The 21431-nt window shown below is 35.3% G+C and overlaps 1 long non-coding RNA gene across 1 annotated transcript; it reads left to right on the plus strand.

The window, feature by feature from the left end:
• Nucleotides 1-867: 867 nt before the first annotated feature.
• On the plus strand, nucleotides 868-4484 carry LOC137467008 (uncharacterized). Its single transcript, XR_010995371.1, has 2 exons — nucleotides 868-1119; nucleotides 3202-4484. It is a non-coding gene; the product is annotated as an uncharacterized lncRNA (long non-coding RNA).
• Nucleotides 4485-21431: the final 16947 nt, after the last annotated feature.

Consider the following 21431-nt stretch of genomic DNA (forward strand, 5'->3'; position numbering starts at 1 on the left):
TGAAAACTTTTTGTGTATTATTATACAAAGTTTCTTCTTTTTTTTCTGTTTCATGTTGAGTTTCTATGGATTGAAAAATAAGAATAAAATATAGAGACTAAACTCTATTGATTAATTTTAAGTTTTTCCCTAAATATGTAAATTATAGCATTTATTATTTATCCAGATTTTAATTAGCAAAAATCTTCTGAATGGGAAGAGCCTTACTAATACTCAAAACACAAGTTTGAATTAGAGTTCACCAATATGTGCAAAAGTTTTCTGTCTAACACAAATGCAACACTGAGAGACTTCCCACACTGAAATGTACACTTTGTATGTACTTCATAATTCTTACCCTTAGGAACACAGAGTATATTTTTTGTAGGAACAAAAATTTTACTTTCAATTTTATGTCTCTATCTAAAAATAAATTTTAAAAAATAGCTCTCCATCATATATATTTACATTCTCAGTAATACACACTGGTTCACTGACACATTATACACATTTACCTCCTTTATAGAAATCTGAACTAGGACCAGAAACTGAATCTGTGAGCAAGACATTCAGAAACTAACTCATTCAAATATTGTAACTAAGGAGTTGGAGATGGAAAGATGTTCACTACAGACCAGATTCACTTTTCCATTTTTTTTTCAGTTTTATTATTGCTAACCAGTTCCCAAAGTGTTGTGGTCTTGCACTAATAATGTTCCAGGATTTCTTTAGAGTTTTGACATTTGTCATCCTTAGCCCTCTTAGCCCTCTTATGTCTTTACCTAATTGAATTCTTCTGTAATGTCCATGTGCCTGTAGTCTATTTTAACTGACTGATAGTTCTGGACACACAAAATCCCAGTTTTTAAACAGACATTGCTGCAAACAAACCATATTGCCTTCACTGTGTAAAGTTGTCATGTGGCTTTAGAAGGTTTAGCTGCAGAGATCACCTTTTCATGTCACAGTATAATTCAGTGGGTGATGTACCACTCTGTATGCTATTTTCTCACTCTTTCAATCACAGATTAAAGCAATACCAAATGCACACAAACTCTTTGAGTTGTGGCCATTTGCCTGAGACCACCAATTCATTTTACAAAGACTGCTGAACAGCAATCAGGTAATAATGACTTTTTGGTAAATAGTTAATGATGCAGAGGTTTAGAGGACCTATACCTGATTAAGTGTGCAGGGTGGCTGGTGTGCAGTTAATGTAATGTAAAGTAATGATAGAGTAAGTAGAATAAGAATAAATAGCTTAGTTGCCACATTCTCTTCACATTGAATGGGAAAGGCAACTGGCATGTAGAGGCTCTCTTTATAACAATCAGTTAAACCTCCATATTATGGTTTATGTAGGATGAACTAGATCCTTTATTAATTTGACATACTGGGATTCAGATAGGAAGTGAGTTATTCAAATAACTTGTGCCACAAGGTAGCATGGATGAAATGAACTATTTTTAATATTTTTATATAATGCTGGGATTGGGGTTGTACATTATCAGTTTCTTCACCCCTTGTTGGGCCCCTCCCTGGGGGTTCCCCTGTCAGGGGGAAACCCTCCTGGAGTGGTTCTGTGTCAGGAAAAGGAGACACACGGGATTTTTTTGGTCTTCAGCCTCTTGTTTATTGTTATCTTGTCTAAAGTTTTGCACACCATCTATACCAGGCTCTGCGCGCTGGAAAAGAACTGCAAAAATGGCCTAATAATCTCTTGTTAAAAGGTCTTTTAAGACCAAGCTATCCAATAAAGAGATGACACCTAGATAATTTTCCCTTTTAACTCAATAACTGACATTCGAAGCCTGCAATGCAGACTTTTCTGCCCAATTACAAGACATCACCCAAACCCATGAAGAAGAAGGAAGAAGAAGGTGAAGAAGAACAACCTGCCTCTGCCCTAAAACCTACATCTGGTTCCCATCTACAACATACTAAAAATCCCAAAACCTAAATTTCTCACCCAAGTGACATGCTATACTACTCTCTATAATCTATTTCACACTTTTGTGGACTCTAGTCTATCTTGAAGTCTTGGAAGCTTTCTCCATGAATGAGGATCAAAGTCAGTGCTTCTCTGGGGGCCAGGTCCCCTCAGAGCAGACAGAGAAATATTCCCTGTGCCCTGGGTTCTCACAGTACATGACTGATAGCAGCTGAGTGATTAAATTTTTCAATCTGTGAATTTTTTTCAATCTATGCTTTAAATTATCATGTTAGACTGTATGAAGCATAAGAAAATTGACTACCTAGCAGTATTGCTCAAGTCCTCCTTTTGAAATCAGATCTATTATAGTTAATTTAAGAGGAATATAAGAGCATCAATAAATACAAAGTTATTTTCTTAAAATCTTAAGATCTTTGTTGCTTATCAATGCAAAGAGTAATTAATATTTTTTAATCAAATTTTTTACTATCACAAAGGTAAATCTGTCAGCTGTAATGTCTGGGCATAACTAGTATAAAGTATCATTGGCTATATTTTTCTTCTACTGAAAACTCACAAAATAATGGGTACTTGTATTTTTATTACTCTGGGAAAAGATCAGTAACTATATATATATATGCAAATATAATACTTAGAGTCCATAGCAGAATGCATATAATGCTAGCCTATGAGAATTTCTTTTCTATTCTAATCTAAGTCATGCTTCCACTTTTACATTCATTTTTACCTTTTTAAAATGGGATACCTGTTCTCTAGTCCAGTTCCCAAAGATGATCTCATTCTTAAAGTGCATGTATCAATTGTTTGGGGTTGTTTATTTCTTTCCTGCTATTGCCTAGGTTTCTAGAATTAGGTTAGACAAGACTATCATTTCTACTCAACCAGTTTAGTCTGAAATCTGAAAGTGGATACGACAAATACTCTTTCTGGGAAAAAGGTTCTCCTTTAAGGGTAACAAGTATTCTAACTATCTGTTTCAAAATATAATGTAAAAAGTAAAGTACAGAGACAATACATTCAAAACTGATTTTTCCACAGCCATAAACAGTAAATAAACAAAAAAGAAACTCCATTATTAAATGAAATTAAACAAAGCCTTTCATTTCAGTAACTGAGAAAACAATGAGAAAAAAACACTAACTCTATTCTCAGAAGAGTTAAAGCACTCAAAATAAATTAAACCTACCTACCTCATAGAGGAAATACTGAGATCTAAGAATTGTTGTTTTAACCTTTCTTTTTTCTGATTGCTCTGCTCTTGTTTGTAGTTAAGCATTTGCTTCAAAAAAGCTTGCCTGAGTAACTGCAGCCTTCAAGTGATCACAGATTTCAAAGGAAAGAAGCTCTGTAACACTAGAGTCTTGTGCTCTGGTGTGCAGTGAAGTGGGGAACAGGAGGTGCTTCAGTCCCACTTAAAAAAAGAAGAGATTTCAGTCTGAGAAAAATACAAACATATGGCATTTGAAAGAAGTAGCCAATAGAGTTCAGGATCCAACTAATTTTTTATTGAAAATAAATCTTTAATATAACTTAATATGTAGCAACATATATTAACCTGGTCATGCATGTCAAGACTATAAAAGCCTCACACACTTACTAAGTCTTTTGATGGTCACAGGAAAGGATCACACAATTTTAATCACAACCAGGCATAGCAGAAAAAGACTTGAAATTATTGAATGTATCATCATATCCTTCTCCCACCCCCGGTCTTTTCCCCCTCTAGTAAATTATTAAAGCATGCCAAAAAATACTACCACACTGAATTTTGTTTAAAGAGAAATTGTTTAAATGATAAATGGGTTATCACAGGGATCTTGTTTTAAAGTAGTGAGTGCTTTTCTTTTTCTTTCTTTCTGTTTTAAAGTAGTAAGTGCAGATGTAGTATGGATACACATTAATAAAATCAAACAAACAAAAATCACCTTCCAAGTAAATTATGCAAGAAAATATAAACACATGGAACAGAGTCTATATTTTCACAATAAATAAATAGAGACATGGAGATGGAGTCCTTTCCTTCTCTATGGAATCATTTAGCAAATCCATACTTTACCCTATTGATGAGCAAAACAAAATAAAATTTAATTTTTTCATGCTCTTGAGAGTATCAAAGAAATCTGATATCCAGAAAGATAAAGAAAGACAGCAGCATTTTACCAAGCCTGCAGACAGCTGAACAGATGTCACAGCAGCCAGCAGCAGAACCAATCAAGGAGTCAAAGAGAGGAATATACCAAGGGACCAGACCTAGGCCCAGATGCCAATACTAGAAGAATTCATCTCTTAACATCTGTTTGTACCAAGCATTCCCCATATGTGAGTGTATGTATTGGCTTTGGGCCTAGTAGACACAGAAAAAAAAAATGAAAGAACAAGCATACTTTCAACACTGCCAGGAATAAGCAAAAAATCTGCCAAGTTCGTACTGAAATTGTGTGAATCCGACAGTTGTTTTTTTATTTGTAAATGCACAATGTGTCCCTGTTGTAGTTCTACATGTGTATGATTTAGACTGTGAAATAGGTTCCAACCTGTTAAAAAAAAACAACCTAAACATCTTTCTAAAATTGACCCAGTCTTTTAATGAACTCTGACCTTCCCCCCACAAAAAAAAACAAGTCATAAAACAACAAAATCAAAACCAGACAAAATCAAGCAAACAAAAACCCAACAAAATCCCCACAAACCCAAAATCAACACCACCCACCCCCAAAAACCCAACAAAAATACAACAAAAAATTAACCAAAGTAACGTTAGATAAATTGGAGCTTGCTCGATGTTTCACTCATTGTAATTGTGATTGACATACCAATAACTTGCACCTCCTCGTAACATCCATATGCAACACAAATTGATAACCTTTAAAGAACTTGAAGAAATTTAATAGAAATAGCACTAAGCAAAAAAGTGACAGGGACCTAGATACTGCAAATTATGAAGCTAATGATTCCGTCTTTGCTTTCTATGTTTTTACTTAAATATTTTGTTGCATAACAGTCTATACCAAAAGAAAAAATATGCACAAAAAATCAAAAGCCTTGCATATATAACTACAAATGAAGCAAACGGGTGTTTTGTTTCTGGAAAACCTACTGAAAACTTAAAATCACATAATTTGGGACATATGAACTGCCAAAAGTTAGATAAAAAATCATCCAGATAATGAAAAAGTGGCAGCTGGGAGCTCTCATTTAGACCTGATTATTAAGGCAGGTTATTACTTTAATTTTTTATTTTTTTAATACATACTGATATTTTTTTCTGAAATAACAGGTGGTTTTGACAAGCAATCTGAGAACAGGCCACTGGAATGGGCTTGCAGAAAAGACTGCGGAGAAAGTCTTAAAGGACAGGTTCCGGACAGATTAAAACTAAAAATCTATTGTCAAATAGATAATTTGCCAAACTTTGTTATGCAATAGTCAGCTCAGGACCCTTTTTTAATTGCCTACCAAACAGCCTCACAACTTTTAACTGAAGTTATTTTGGATATCACTTATGTATACAGAAAGGTGAATCTATCTTATTACGTTTTATTACAATGTCAAAGACGTCGTCAAGGATCAGATTCTAATGGTGAGTTACAACTACAATGAACAAGGATTTTACAGGCAAAACTGTTAATGTTGAGGCTCTGAAATCTGCATTTCCATAGGCATTGTTTCATTCAAAATCTTACTATGGTAAAAAGGGACAATATTCTGTATATGACAACAGAAATTTATTGCTTGTCTAGTTAATGTTTTTAACCATCTAATAGTCCACATCTAATTAATAAAAAACCTCTAGTAATAGTTATAATAATAATCATAGAGTTCAAATTGCCTCTGTTCTGTGGTGCAATGCTCACTCATTTGACATTCGCCTGGATCCCAGTTTTGATGGATACAATTTGGTTCATGGCTTACAGTGAATGAGTTGTATCTTGACATCATAGCTAGGAGCAAGGCTCCTTAATTGACAGGCCTGGGGGCCACTTGGAGCTATTTTTATAGGATTTTTATCTTTGCTCTTTCACATCATGTCCCATTTTAAGCTGGAAAATTGCATGAAGCCTAGTGCAAAGGGTGTGAGTTACTCTGTGACAGCTAAGGAGTTTAAATCCTTCACTGCATGGCACTCCCAGGGCTCCACCTACATAAGGCAGGGATCAATTGGTTGAGCTCTAGGACTGCTGCAACAAGCTACAGCTGGCTCAGGCCAAGGCAAGCCTTGCCCTATTAACTACTGCAGTGTGTAGGTCCTTGGAGTCCTGAACAGGTGAATTCGTGCTTGGTAATGTGAAACATTGCAAGGGACAGGGAGATTCATGTGGGGAGTATCGGCCACTGGGAGATATACTTCAATGTGCATTCCTGGTTTGAACTGAAACACTGATGCAGAGGCATTCTAAGTGGGTTGGGAGTTTGTGTGATTTGAAAAGTGGTTTTGGCACTCAGAGTTCAGTCATCTAAATGCTTAGGTCACTTCTGAAAAATACTAAAATGTATCTTGGAATTCTTATCGCAAGCCTCTACTTCCTCACCTGCGTGTCAGACTACACCCTCTGCACAATTTTTAGAATATTGTCCCAAAGGCACTACTTTTCACCAGCAGACCCAAGATATTTGCAATTCTCAAGCTGCAAACCCTGGCTGAACTGCAAAATGCTATTGCTGAGCTGAGCTTTTGTAATTTTTTAATAGCTTTTATGGCTGTAGGCAGATATCTGCTCTCAAGCGTTTCTGGAGCAGAAAACGAGAATCCAAGGGCCAGAAACATACACATCACCTCTTCCCCTCCTCGTAATGAGATGAGAAAGAGAAGATTGAATCTTCAGTTATCTCTTGCATGTGCAGCACAAAAAGAAAAGCTATATGCCTGCTACAATCACCAGTTCACCCATTCCTGTGGGAACGTTTTACAACATTATTCTAGTAGTCAACATAAAGTTATGTGGTTTAGTTTAGAGAATGAAATAGTACACAGAGCTCAGATTACTGTGTATTGATTAGTTATATTGAAGCAAATACTGTATTTGCTATCAATATAAATATGAGACATTATGGTAATTGCAGTGTTCACTACTGCACTATTTTTTAAAATTAGTTTAGGCTGCTATATCACATTCAGAATGTGCCAAACACTGTAATCGGCACCAAAATTATAATAAAGATCCATGACAAAGATCTTAGGTAAAATGAATTGAACATCACTCTAAAGCAGCAGTCTGTCATAGGTGCTTTCAACAATTTGTGACTAATGACAAATAATTTCAATAGTGAAAAATAAATTTCTCTTCAATTCTGCATATTAATATTACCCATAACAATATATTCCTTTTAATATGTACATTTTTTGTAATTAGGGACGACGCTGAATGTGTATTCTTTTACATTTTTTTATTTGGTTAGTTGTTTTCCCATCTGACACAAGACAAAGACTCTAATTTCAGGACCAGCAGTTTTAAAGGCAGTGCATTTCACCAGTCATCTTAGTGGACTGAACCTGAGAATCACTTTTATTTTTAATTCTGTCACTATATTCTGTGTGTAAGATAATGGAAGTTACTTTTACCTTTTTACCTTACCTGCACTTTTTTCACTCGGTCCATTAAGTTCAGAGTCCTTTAGGAAACAGAGATTTTTATATATGTTCAGAAAGCTGCAGGCACAATCTAAAATTTATGTTTTACCTCGTAGACAAATGCTCAAGTGCTCTTAATTCAGTTCACACTATGTGCTGCCTGGTGCTCTTTTATAGTTATCCTGATTTCAAGATCCATCACCTCCCTTCAGCCAAATGATACCAAAAGTTATGTTCTTCCTGTCAGTCAAGTTTTCATATGTATTTGCTTTAAAAAATCCTTTGAAACTTACATTCCTTGAAAAAGAAACCTTCGGCCATGATCAATGTCTAACTCTAAGGCGTCTGTAAGGATTTTTATTATCTAACAGCAGCTATTTTTGCTTATCTAAGCACACTACAAAGTTAAGGAATTATCTATCTTTCTTCTTAAATAATTTAAAATGTGTTTTGAAACACTTATGAACAGAAAAAGAAATTCACTTTTATCTCTAATTGAAGAGAAAAATGAGTATCTATTAATTCAATTTTTGTTCTCTTAGACTGTAGTAATTCATGACCCATAAGACACTCAGCCAGGGCAGCAACATTTTAATCATATGTAATTTTGACACTCTAGACATGCAATGTAAAGTTATCAAAATTTCCACTGATAAGTCCCTTAAGTAACAAGTTTCATTATCCACTTTAGCTCTAAGAGATAAAAGAACATTCACCTAACACACAAAAGTTGGACTCTTTAGGTTTTATTGGTTTAATTTAAGCTGCCGCTCAGACTAAGAAGTAATTTTCCTTATTATCACTTGCTTTCAAAGAATTGAAAAGAGCCAAAGCATGAAATTTAATCATAAAGTACTCAGTGCTTCTTCTCTTTAGAAACAGTTATTTTTCCTTCAAGGGTTTCTATTATCGTCTCTTTCTTTTTGTGTCAAACATTCACTTTTCTAATGGTTTTTCCTTATGTCATTTTAATAACATCAAATCTTAAACTAAGTAAAACTGCATCTCAACAGACATTACATAAAAGGTATGATAGCAGAAATTTAGAGTCTGAAAAGTGTTAAGGATGGCTGATTGTTCTCTTATGTCTGATACTTTAAAATCCTTCATGGGGTCATTTTCTGTCTTCTGAATCTTGCAAAATTGTAAAAGGAGCCCAAGACTAAACAAAACAACCAACCAAACAATCAAAAAAAATTTTGCTGATATGGGACATGAGAGGAAAAGTTTTTGAGTGGGATATTCTAGAGTAATAAAATACTTCTAAATAAAACTTTTTTTAATAACAAAAAAAGGAAGAATCTCACAGAGAGTCTGAATGATATATAGGTGATTCAAAAAAACTCATGAAACAAAATTGTTTGCATCGCTGCCACTATGGAAGAACAAAAGAAAAGAAGTTCACATAAAAGAGAAATGAATCAGCGACTTACAAGAGAATATTGACAGAACATATTTCAAATAATTAAGTGGATGAATACTAGGCAACCTGTTGCATCCCGGGTTTTGGGTTCAGATTAGGGGTTTTGATATGTATTTCTTAGCCCGTTCGGGGTACCCCTTTGTACACCCCTGTTCCCCCCGCAGTGTTCAGCTCGTGATCAATTCCAGCAACCACCCCCAGCTCCTTCCTGAGACTTCCCTGTCAGTTACCCTGTCCCAGCAACCCCATTCGCCCTGGAGCCCCGTGTCTGCCCCTGTCACGTCCCCATTGGTCACCCCAGTCCAAGTCACTCCCTCATAGCCTGCCCCCATTGGGCGAGAGATCTTGCGCCTCCCTCGGCCCACCCCCTATAAAACCCCACTCCGTTCTTTGCTCGCGACCATTTTGTCCATGCGGTGTTGGAAAGCAAGCAGCACTTCTCCATCACAGCTCCACATGCCAATAAAAACTCTCCAGCCAACCACGTGGACAGAGTGGACGATTCCTTCCCTCTTTGTCTCCTCGCTCATGCACGACAGTAGAACACGGCCAGCCCACCCCAGTGCGTGGAATGCAGAAGCGCCTGGAAGCAAGCGGTGGTCCTGAGTCCCGCCGAGAAGCAGCACCATTCCAGGCTCTCTGGAGCTGCGCAGGGCTGGGGAAAAGAACGCAACGTCGCAGCAACCCATCTCTTTCAGTTTATTAGCATTTGTTCACATTTTGGGAGCAACAGGTATTATATGCCTATGAATTCTGGAGGAACTTAACTAGAAAACTCTTAATAGGAATGAGAAGGTTAAAAAAGCCAACATCCAGCTTTTTTGAATTAAAATGATAACTTAACAAGGACTCTAGGGAAATACAGAGAATCACAAAAAAGCAGTTTGTTTTCTCTACTTTGAAAATATTGCAGCCCAGAATAGCATAAGTGGAGATGGTGGTAAATATAACGATAAGAATCAACAAAGCTTGTAGAAAGAAATGTCTTAAAAAGAATTAAATATATAATAAGAAGAAATATATAAGCATATAAACAAGTAATCCACAATGTAAATGTGATTCTATTTAAAAATTTCTCGACAGTTCTTCTTGAAAGGAATGGAGAAGGTAGTCACTTCAAAAGGGTGTCACAGGCAAGACACAATAAGTGACATTCCCTGTATCAACAGACTGGAGTTTGTCTAATCAACAGAGTCCTTGCTGAGCTTCTGACAGAGAAATGCAATATTTGAGGGGTAGAAGTCAAAATTCTGGGAGGTCACAGCTGTTGCAAACTGTCCTGATGCAAATCCTAATCCCAGAAGTGTGGAAAACAAGTAAGAACCCTACAAGAATTATTAATAGCCAAAGTATATATCAAATACTGTTGGATCTGGATAAAGGCTAGCTGGAGGGTGATTGAGATGGTGATCTGGATAACAACAAATGAGACAGCAGTATTTAGACTGCTTGATTAGCTCACAAGCTTGCTCATGTGCTTGCTCACTTACCGGCCCACAGCATTACAATTGCCAGCACAAAAGTCCCTCCTGCTTTGGGAAGACTGGGCACAATGTTTTATTGTCCATGATGTGCTGCTGCTCACACTTGCTGCTCTTGGGCATCAGTGGAAAAGGTCCCTCTCTAGGCATTCCCTGTGTGTCATTTCCACACAGTTTTCTGATATCTGACTTTTCCCCCCATTTTTCAGATCTTTCCTTCAGCCGGGACTGTTGTCTTCTCTTTGGTATCCCTTCTTTCCTCCAAAATCCTTTCTTCTTTACAGAAACCAGATTTGAGCACCATTTCTTTTCTGTGGGTCATGTTCTCTGGTTTCCCCATTCTAAGCAGTTTATATGCAGAAACAATACATAATCAGACTATCAGATGCTGCTTCTGACCCATGTCATTGTTTTTATTAAGTGGAGGTTTCGGGGCATGACTATATGCTGTTTAAGTGTTGCAAAATTTACAACCAACCAGTATGCGCTGGTGCTAGCTAGTGGGAGTCTTGTTTTTGAGAGTTCATATGCTCAGTTCTGGACATTCAACCTTCTATTCGCCCCTGCCCACCCCCAATTATCTGTAGGCTTTTAATATACATAATCCAATACTCTCTAAAATCAGTAAAATGGTGCACCTTCTAGTGTTGTCTGTAGCTATCCATTTGCTATTAAAAGGGTCCTAGTGGTCTAGATAAAACTCAATAATTAAATATTACATGACTAAACCACTGATGGCACTTTGCAATATTTTTTCACTAAATATGAAACCATACACAGAGTGGGTTGAGAAAGTAATTAGAATTCACATTACTAAGCACTCCTTTTAATGATTATATAATTTCATATTTTTTCATACAATTTTGAAAATCTTATTATTTCTTTCTTTTTTTAAAATCTGATTTTATGTTTAGATTTTTTAATAGGAAGATCAAAAGAGTGCATGACGTGCCAGATTCAAATTCTAAGATTTTCTTTGATGTGATTCTTGATTGCTACTTAAAGCTGTACAAATATGGTTTCAGTTAACTTCCAAATGGTTCCACAAATGCAATTATTGATACAATATTTATTTTTTAGAAAAGTCTAACTCCATATCTTTTACATATTCTATAAATATTTATGTTCTCATATTTTAAAGAAATGCTTGACAGCAATTAATTTCTTTGTATAGGAACTAGAAGATAATATGACTGGCAAAAAGGAACTCAAATCTCTTTGTATGTAATGCTCTTCCTACACACCTTCACAGATTCATATAACAAAGTAATTGCTTCAAAAGTACCTATTGAATAATTCCTAGAAATATATTCTTTGTGTTATTTATGATATGGTTCTATCTTTGCCCTCAAGATTTATATGTGCTTTCTTTTGTACAAACAAAAGGAATGAATATCACTATCTCAAAAGGTTTGTAATTGTATAATTGTACCACAAAGGATAGGAGGAGAGGGATCTCAGCTAACTCGCTAGATTACCTATAGCATAATTATTTTCATTTTGATGTATACATTACAAAGTGAAAAAATGCCATCTCATGGATCCCATCCCAAGAGTTGGATTGCAGACATCTAAATGGAGACATCTATCTACATTCATTTTATGGTTTTTAAAAGTGAATAAAAAATCATGGTAGTGGAATTTCAAAAACTCACATGGATTTGAGGAGTGGATTCTAACCTCTGTGTGTGTATGAGTCTTTAGACCCCACTTCTGCACTCGTGACAACATATTGCATTTTTTCTTCTCCTCAGTTAGCTCTCTGCTTAGCAATGCAAAGTAACCCCAAAGCTGGCTAAGCAATTTAGGACATCAGTGTAACCAAAGTATCCAACATAAACCAGTAAAATTAATTCCTCTGAATCTCCTGTATATGAAGAGCCAGGATATTCTATGATAGTATACTGTAACCTTTCATAGAAGTTCTGAGATAAGATATTTAGGGGAATGTCAGAATGATCAGTATATAAAAGGGTCTTGTAAGAAAGACAGAACATTTTTACCAAGGCCTATAGGGACGCAAGGGGCAACAGTTTTAATCCATTCATAGAGGATAGACTTAGATTAGAAATAATGAAAAAAATATGATGAGTATAATGAGATGCAGGAACAGGTTGCCCAGAGAAATTGTGGGTTCCCCACCACTGGAAGTATTCAAGATCAGGTTGGATGAAGCTTTGAGCAATCTGATGTAGTGGAAAGTGTCCCTGCCCATGGAGGGGAGGAGGACTAGATGATCTTTAAAGGTCCCTTCCAATTCAAACCATTCCATATTTCTATGTTTTTTTCCAGCTTTTAATTTCAAAATCTGTAATGTTCATCACCTATTGAGACTAGTTTACTTTATGCTTGTAGGTTTATAGTTTGTCTTTTTAAAAGGAATCAAGTGTTTGCTGTTCTCATAATGAAGATAAATCAGTACATGACCTAATGATCTGATTTCTTAAGTTTGCCTGTATTTCTCTAAAGGAATATCATTAATATTCATGTAGTACAAAACTTAAATTGAAGTAATGTTGCATCGCGGTTTGGGGTTTAGGTTAGGGGTTCTGATCTGTTAGCTAAACATGATCTGTGTACCCCTGCACACCCCCTGTGTCTCTTCCCTCCCTGTGGCTGTTCACTCTGGGTCCCTGAATGTTGGAGCTTCCGCTGTCAATCCTGTGACCACTCCCGGTCCTGCCCGGAGGGTTCAGTGCCTGTCACCCCGATCTCCCAAACCCCGTCTGCCCCAGAGCCTGGGGTCTGTCCCAATCGCATCCCTGTTGGGCGCCATGGTCCACGTCATCACCACGGCGCCTGCCCCCATTGGGCGGGAGGGCCTCTGCTCTCCTCACCCCATCCCCGATATAATCCCGCACCTTGGAGTGCTCATGGCCGTTTTCCTCACGCGCCAGCTGGGAGCAGGTCACGGTGCCTCAGCGCAGCTCCTCACGGCAATAAAGGACTTTCAGCCTTCCACGCGTGGGGAATCCGGACGTTCCTTCACTCTTTACTGGTGTCTCTTGCTTGTAGTGGCGACACTCCGCTGCCACCCCTGCCCGGACATCGGCACGGAGCCGAGTCCTAAAACACACGGCAATCCCGGATCCTGGAGAGAGGCAGTACCGCTCTAGGTGCCGGAGCTGCCCGGGGACCAGGAAAACACAGCGAGATGTTGCAAAGTAAAACAATTTTTTTTTAATCTGTATGAATAAATTAAAATTGTCAATCATAATTCCACAAGAAGTCTTCCTAAAACTCCTATTACTCTAAAGATTTTATGTGGTTGACACAGTTATTTTAATGCTAAATTTTTGCAAACTGCTAATTTACGTGTCTTTGCCACACACTTTGTAACTTACCTGTGCTGCTGTTAGATAAGATAAAGTAAGATTGATCTGCCCTTTTCATATAAAGAACTTCGCAGTCTTCATGCAGTTTGAAAGCATATGGATTTATCCCACTTGTTCCTTTAATATTCTAGTTATTTATGAATTTGTCAGACCGACAGTCTGAAATATTAATGGTAGGAACATTAAATAAAATCCAAAACAGTTTTTTTGGAAATACCCCAAGTTCCTTTGGAAATTATAATACTGGTAGAAAAATGGGGGGAAGGGAAAGGGAAGTACTAGTTTTGAAAGGTACTTCCTTCAGAAAGGAAGATGCACTTGCTGTGGCTATCCTCCATAGACACCAGTTATTTTTGTTCTAGTCTTTAATCTCTATTATAGACAGAGGAAATTTCTAATAATAAACTTTGCTTTTATGTGACAGTGGAAAATACAGCTATGTAAAATATGTCTGATTAGTCATCAGGATATCATAGCATTTTTACTTGTGTAAATTCAAAAGGAAATTTTCATTAAAACTTTGAGACATAATTGACAATTAAAACAATTTTATTAAAATGACATTTGAAGAATCAGTGATTTCCTTTTCATTTTATAGACTGTGTATTTACAAAAATTAAACTGAACTATTCTGCACTTGGATTGCTTATTCTCACTATCTCTCTCTACCTGGCTTTATTCTTGTCATTACATATTGAAAGTCACAAGGATGAGTTATTACTCAGTGAAGTGACAGAAAATCTTAAACTCTACTTTCCAGTAATAGCATACATAAAGTAGAGAAATCTAAAGGAAGAAAGCAAAACACATATGCCAGTTCCCCAGAAACATAAATTTTACATGTAAAAGAAGTGGTAAGCTTCCTAAGTTTGTGAGACTTCCTTCTCACACACTAGAGATCAGTTTGAAACCGATTTTTTAGTAAACCTCATTAAAAAAAGGGAGACCAGCAGCTATTCTGTATTTAAACACATTTAAGAAAAGATAAAAAATACTTTAGAATTTTCCCAAAGCCTTAAATGAAAATAACAAATAATGTTAGCTAAATAAAAGAATATAGATTTTTGATAAAAGGGACTTACAGCATCAGATACTAGAACTATGATCTTTTATATATATGGTCGACAAAAGCCTGCATAACAAACAAAAGCCTCTCTAAGGAGAACTCATCTTCTTTCCTGAGAAACCAATACACAACAAGCTAGGTATGAAGATGAAGATGTATTGTTGAGCCAAATTACACTCAGGGGAAACATAAATAAACTCTGTAAGACTGTCAGATTCAGAGAAGCCTTTCAGGCTGGAGGCAACACAAACACGATGGGTACGACGTCATAGTGCCAGTTGTTATACAACAAGAAATTTAAAATAAAAGCACATCCCAAATTCCATTTGTGTTTTATTTTTTTATCTTCACTTTGTTTTAACATTTTGTGACTAGCTGAGCTCATAGGATTGGAATACTAGGGAATGATTCAGATATTATTGAGATTAAGAGTTATTCCAGTACCTTAGGTAAATAATACATTAAGTATACCAGTGAGCATGAATATTCTTTCTTTCATGTGCATACTGCATTTACATTTACTTCAACAGGATATTTAAGATTGTCAATCTAAAACATATATTACTCTCATGCAAAGTGTTTACAATCTTCCAACACAAAATGCTTACAATGATTTTTCATAAATAAAAGCAAGGCAAAAATAAAATAATATTCGATTTAGCCAGCTAAAATGCAAGGAAAAAATGTGGTTTTTTTTCCTTTTTCCAAAATTATTGCTGGGGTTTTTTTCATCTCCTTAGACTGAAAGGAAGACTAATGAAATATTAGAGATAATTCACAGCTATGTTTTTTTTTCAATTTTAAGTACAGTAATCTCAAGTTTAGGAGTAAAATTGCTGATATTCAAAGAAACTAGGAAGGAAGCATTATCCTATATAGAGTGATTAAAGCACATTTCTGTAATTTCAAATTTAAAAGCCTTCTTATAAATCTGCAGTTATCTGCTTTAGATCACAGAGTTGAAATTGGGCCCACATCATCACCAAAATACTGTGATGTTTGGTATCTAGAAGTAAAATTTGAAACTAATCAGTAGTTGATTGTAATGCAGTGTATCTCTGTACCATATCCAAAGCATTTAATCTAAACTCTTTTATTATGATCCAATTTTTAGACACTCTTACAAGGTGCTACCTTCTCAGTACTATCTAATCACATGAATAATTGCAGTACAGTAGCTTTTGGACAGTTTTTTTCAAAACTGCACTTTTAATTGATTTTGTTATTTCCCAGGAAGAAAAGGAGCACACAGAGTGTCACACAAAAAGGACATTCAATTAGCGTTTCATTATTTAGTGGTGTTTAATGTCACTAACATCAGTGAATATTACCATTTTCTTTCAGGTTGGAAGAGAGATACTCCTGCAGTAGTACTCCTTTAGGCACTCTATCCATACATGTGCACATGTATACTGAGAACTACTATAGAAACTTAAACAAGAGAAGCACTGGCACTGGATCAGAGCTTGAATAGATCCAGTCTCCTGCAATTAATTTGGAAGGAAAGGTACAAGTAGAGGAACTCTTTACTTGAAACCTAGCAAGGGTTTCCTGCCCTCCAAATTTGTTGTGTCTGCAAAGTGACAGACTTTTGAGTTGTTCACCCCGGGTAATGTCTCTGTCACTTCAACTTTCCAGCCAGAGAAAAGTTATATTCTCAATTCAGGAAGGCTGAACTTCCAGAGAAATAAAGACTTCCAGCATCAGAGCTGATATTCCACACAGTGTACTTCTGAAGAAAAAAAAAACTAAAAACACCTAACAAACATTTTCCCCCCTAGATTTTTGATAACGATCATGCAAAGTGTTCATACTGCACAAATTCTTTTCCAAGTAGACCCCCTCTCTTCAATGTCATATTGTAAGGGAAAACAAAAAAAAATGCTTTAAAGTTTCAAGAATTGTGAGGGGAAAAATGAGGAAAAAATCCTCAAACACTGCTGCAACTGATATTACAGTTCTTCCAGCAACTGCTTTGTTTGTAGTCTAATATTCTACCTGTGTGAATCCGTGGCAAAATTTCACCATCCTTTAATAAAAAAGTCAAGGCTGAAGGTCCTGTCCACCATGACCCTTAGGCAAAGAAATAAGTGAGAATTCATATTAAAATTTCTACACATAAAATGAACAAATAAGAAGATCTGCTCATTATCCCCTTATTCCTGACATTCCATTGACTATTGTCTGAATTTTCCATTCTCTACACATTTTCTACTTCAATAGAACCTTATGTATTTGACACCACCTATTTTCTTATGTTCAAGTAAAAATGAACAATATGTAAGAAAGCATAGGGTTTTTGTTTTAAAAATATTTCCAGAATTACCTTTTTATTAGATTAGTAAAAATGATCAGAGGAATGGAACACCTCTCCTATAAGGAAATGCTGGGTGAGTTGGGGTTGTTCAGCCTCGAGAAGGGTCCAGGTAAAGCCTTCCAGTACTTAGACGGAGATTACAAAAAAGATGGGGATAGACTGTTTAGCAAGCCCCTTCTCAGTAAGAGAAGGGATAATGGTTTAAACTAAAGGAGAGTTGATTCCAAGTAGGTATAAGGAAGACATTTTTTACCATGAGAGCCATGAAACACTGGAATAGGGCTGCCCACAGAGATGGGGGTTGCTTCATCCATGCAAAATTCAAGGACACGTTGGATGGGGCTCTGAGCAACCTGATCTAGTAATAGATGTCCTTGCTTATTGCAGGACTAAAAGACATTTAAATTTCCCTTCCAAACAAAGCTAGTCTATGACTCTATTTTTCTATGAATTGCTGATCATCTTTAGATATTTCATCTAGAAAATTTATTTTATATAATTTAATCATAAATACTGCCAACATCCCCTTTACCAATCTTAATTGTTAAATCCCCTTTCACCTATCATTTTCTAAGTATTTGACATAAAACAAGCCTCAAAGAGAATAAAACAGAAACATGGGAAAAACAAGTAAAAATTACTTTGCAGTGAAAGGCTTTCACAAAAAAAATCAAAACAGTGTTAGTTAAAAGAGAATTAGTGCTGAAGCATAGAACTTCATTAGAAAAATGTACATCTGAGAACTAAACATAAATTCAAAGATACAATTGCCAGGTAAACTTAGAAATAACCCTCTCCCACATAAACCTAAGCTAAAAATTTAAATAAAGGCATTAAAAGTACAGCTAATATAGTTTTAGTTATTTGCTCCCAAAGGATTAAGTATAACAAATGTTTTCAGAAAAAATTCAGTTGTATTTGGGACAGGTCAGTGAACCTAAAGAATAATTTGCTTTCCAAAATTGCTTTTGCAGCTCCAAAGCAAAAAGGTCTTTCCCTACAAACTGGAACGTGAGAGGTAATGTTAAAGGAGATGTGAAAATGAAACCCTTAACTGAGTTCATATGTAGAGTGATATCTGTGTACAGTGGGAAAACATTACAAAATATATGTCAAAAAATGCACAACAACCCCTTTAAAATCCTTTCTTAGAATCACATTTCCTATTATTTCTTGTTCCATGCTTTTGAATACCATCATTTTAACACACTTTGCTAAAGTATATAAGACTAGTAAACTAGTCTCATATCACTAATGGTATACTTGCCATGCCAATATCACCCTTGTTATACACCTCATTTTTCACCTTACATTATTTTCATCATTCAGATCCAGTTTGAAGATTATTACTTTCTTGTAATCTATAGAATAGATATTATTTAATATTTCAGTTATTTGTAGACCTGTTTGAATTGCATTTAAATGCAATGTATCTAATCATTGCATCTTATAGGATACCTTATAAAGAGCTAACAAAAAAAATTCCACAGTTATATCCAATACACAAATTTGTTCACGTGCGTCTGGTTCCTTTTTTCCTTTTGTTTCTTTTTTTTTTCCCTTTAAATAGAACAGCTAATCTATGTATAATCTATTCTTTAAGTTAAATTCTGACATTTTGTGAAAGGATCATTTGGAATTAATGTAAATCTGAGTAAAGACAAGCCAAATAATTACTGCAGTCTTCTGATCCATCTTAATGTTCACACTTTTAACAAAGATTTAGGCATAAAGACACCACTATCATTCATTTGATGAGGATTAATTCACCAAAGATAACACAAAGCAGTGTCAGTGGATTGACATTGCTAAGTTTTTAAGATACAGTTCTGCTAACTATTTAAAGACACTCTTCCCTATATACCTGCTATCTGAAGATAAATTTAATGACGTTTGAAATTAACATATGAGTAATGAAATGTATGTACATGTTATGAGCATCTTGACTCAGTTATCTTCAATATTTAGTAATATCAAGATGTTGAAAGTAGATGATATGGTCTTGAATTTTGAAGTTTAATTTATGAGGAAAAATATAGTCTATGGCTATATTATAAGTGGCTTTGTCTTTACATAACAATTTTATCAGAAACATAAAAATCATGATGAGTTCGGCACCTTTTTCAGTTAGGAAAAGAAAAATGCCTTTCCTGAGGACACTTTGAAATTGTAGATTATCAACAATTTTTGTAGGGAGCTGTCTAGAATAAAAAGTTCTGTTTTATCCTCATGAAAAACAATGGAAAAATACACACAGACTTCAAAGGATGGGATGGGTCATAAATTAGAATATTTAAATCTCAGAAACATAATTTTAAGTTGTGCTTTATTACTGACTTCCTGAGATTACAGATGATCTGAGATTAAAAAATAAAATTATTCTGCATAGGACAAAAATAAATAAATAAGGATTTTATTTAATTCCATATATTTTTCTCCATCTGAATGAAAAGTAAGATAATAACTCATTAACATGTTCTTCAATATTAACATAAAGGAAATGTCACCATTTCTCTCATAAAAATATGTGACTCTCTCAGGTAGGTAGTGGCCTATACTTGGATGACCCTCTTTGTAAATTAACTTGTTTATTGCCTGTGTCTTTTTTCCCCCTTAAGCACTTACCCACAATCACACAGATATGTGTATTTATGATATGCCACCATATAGATGTGGAATCATAAATCTTTAGCTTTTTCAGACAAGAAATTGGTTAAATTTTCAAATTATTTAAACAAAATGGTTTCATATCATCATAATACATACAATCCAGATGCTGAATTTTGCGCTGGTCCTTTCAAAATGTTTTGTTAATTAATTTTGACATCCTTTTTAGAATCCTCTGGGTGGCTCTACCCTTCAATATATTGACTCACAACCTGCAGCTGTGTACCTGCAAGCTTGATGCCAGTGCACTCCATTGCCTTCTGCAGGTGTTTCATAGGAATATTAATGAGGACAGATACCAGCATAGAGCCCTTTGTTGTTCCACTTGATTTGGAGATCATTATTACCGTATTTCTGTTCCTACTCTGAGCTAAACATTTCATGTAAATTACACTTGTTTTGCTCTTAGCCTTTTGACAAACTGGATTATTTGCTTGGGAAAAATTAATTGGGAAAACATGTAAATGCATAATCGCACAATAATAAACATTTTCTTTTTTTCTTATTTAAATGTATGAGCTTTCTTCTGTTGTGATATTTTAGTCACAGAAACCCACAGCAGAAAATGGTTATGGTAGGCAGTGAGCTTCTGAAAATGCAAAACATATACATAATTATCTGAATAATTCTGTTTCCTCTCTGGATTCAAATTTATAACTGTCTTGGGGGAAAAAAATGGAAAAAGAAACCAGTGTTTTCTCCTTCCTTGGAGAAGGAGAAAGGCTTCTCCATATTTATTAAATGCAATCATCACTTCTGTGTTATTTTCTGTGGTTCAAATAGCAGAATTGTTAAGTGTGCTTATTTCTAAACCAAATTGCAAAGAAATAAATTTTCTATTCCTCTTTTTAATACAATGTAGGAAAATTCTTGTTCAATATCATGTAGATGTTTATATGTATATATAAATACAAATGTGTATAAGAATGTATGTATTCAGATTAAATACACATCACATAATTTGCTTTAGATGCCATAATGAGATGTAATCCTTATTTATATTGAATTTCCCTGTAATTTTGGTGTTGTAATTGTAGGCAATAAAATAAAACCCTGTTGTGGTGCAGATGTTACCTGGTTTTATGCTTTTATTATATGCAAATTAAATAGTACGACTCTGGATTTATCTAAACCACACTTGGACTTCCTCTGTTTTATCTATATTCATTTCACAGGGAATATTCTGCATGCTCAATTACTCATGGTTGTACAAAAATTTTGAGCAAGTACATTTATATGTAGAATTTTTGAAGTTTCTGGTTCAGATGACTGGTATGATGTCACTGGGTGTGACACTGGTAGTGCTTATCAAAAAATTACAAGGTTAAGGAAAATGTCAAAGTCTCAAAATGTTTCTTCTTCTGGATCACGGATCATTTTGCATCTTGTTTAACCAGGGCTTGCTGATATAATAACTATCATACCAATGATAAGTTTTTTCTTTCCAGTTGCAACCTTTTGATCGTAACAATTTATATTACAGATATCTAAAAAATATCTTATAGGAATTGAAAACAGACTGAAAAATCTGAAACATTAAATATTTCCAGTAAAGAAACAAACAGGTCTGTAAAAAAATTTCTTACTGGACTGTTCTGGAGAAAGACCTGGGTGTCCTGGTGGACAACAAGCTGTCCATA

The sequence above is a fragment of the Anomalospiza imberbis genome, chromosome 2 (genome assembly GCF_031753505.1).
Source record: "Anomalospiza imberbis isolate Cuckoo-Finch-1a 21T00152 chromosome 2, ASM3175350v1, whole genome shotgun sequence".
In the NCBI taxonomy this organism is placed as follows: Eukaryota; Metazoa; Chordata; class Aves; order Passeriformes; family Viduidae; genus Anomalospiza; species Anomalospiza imberbis.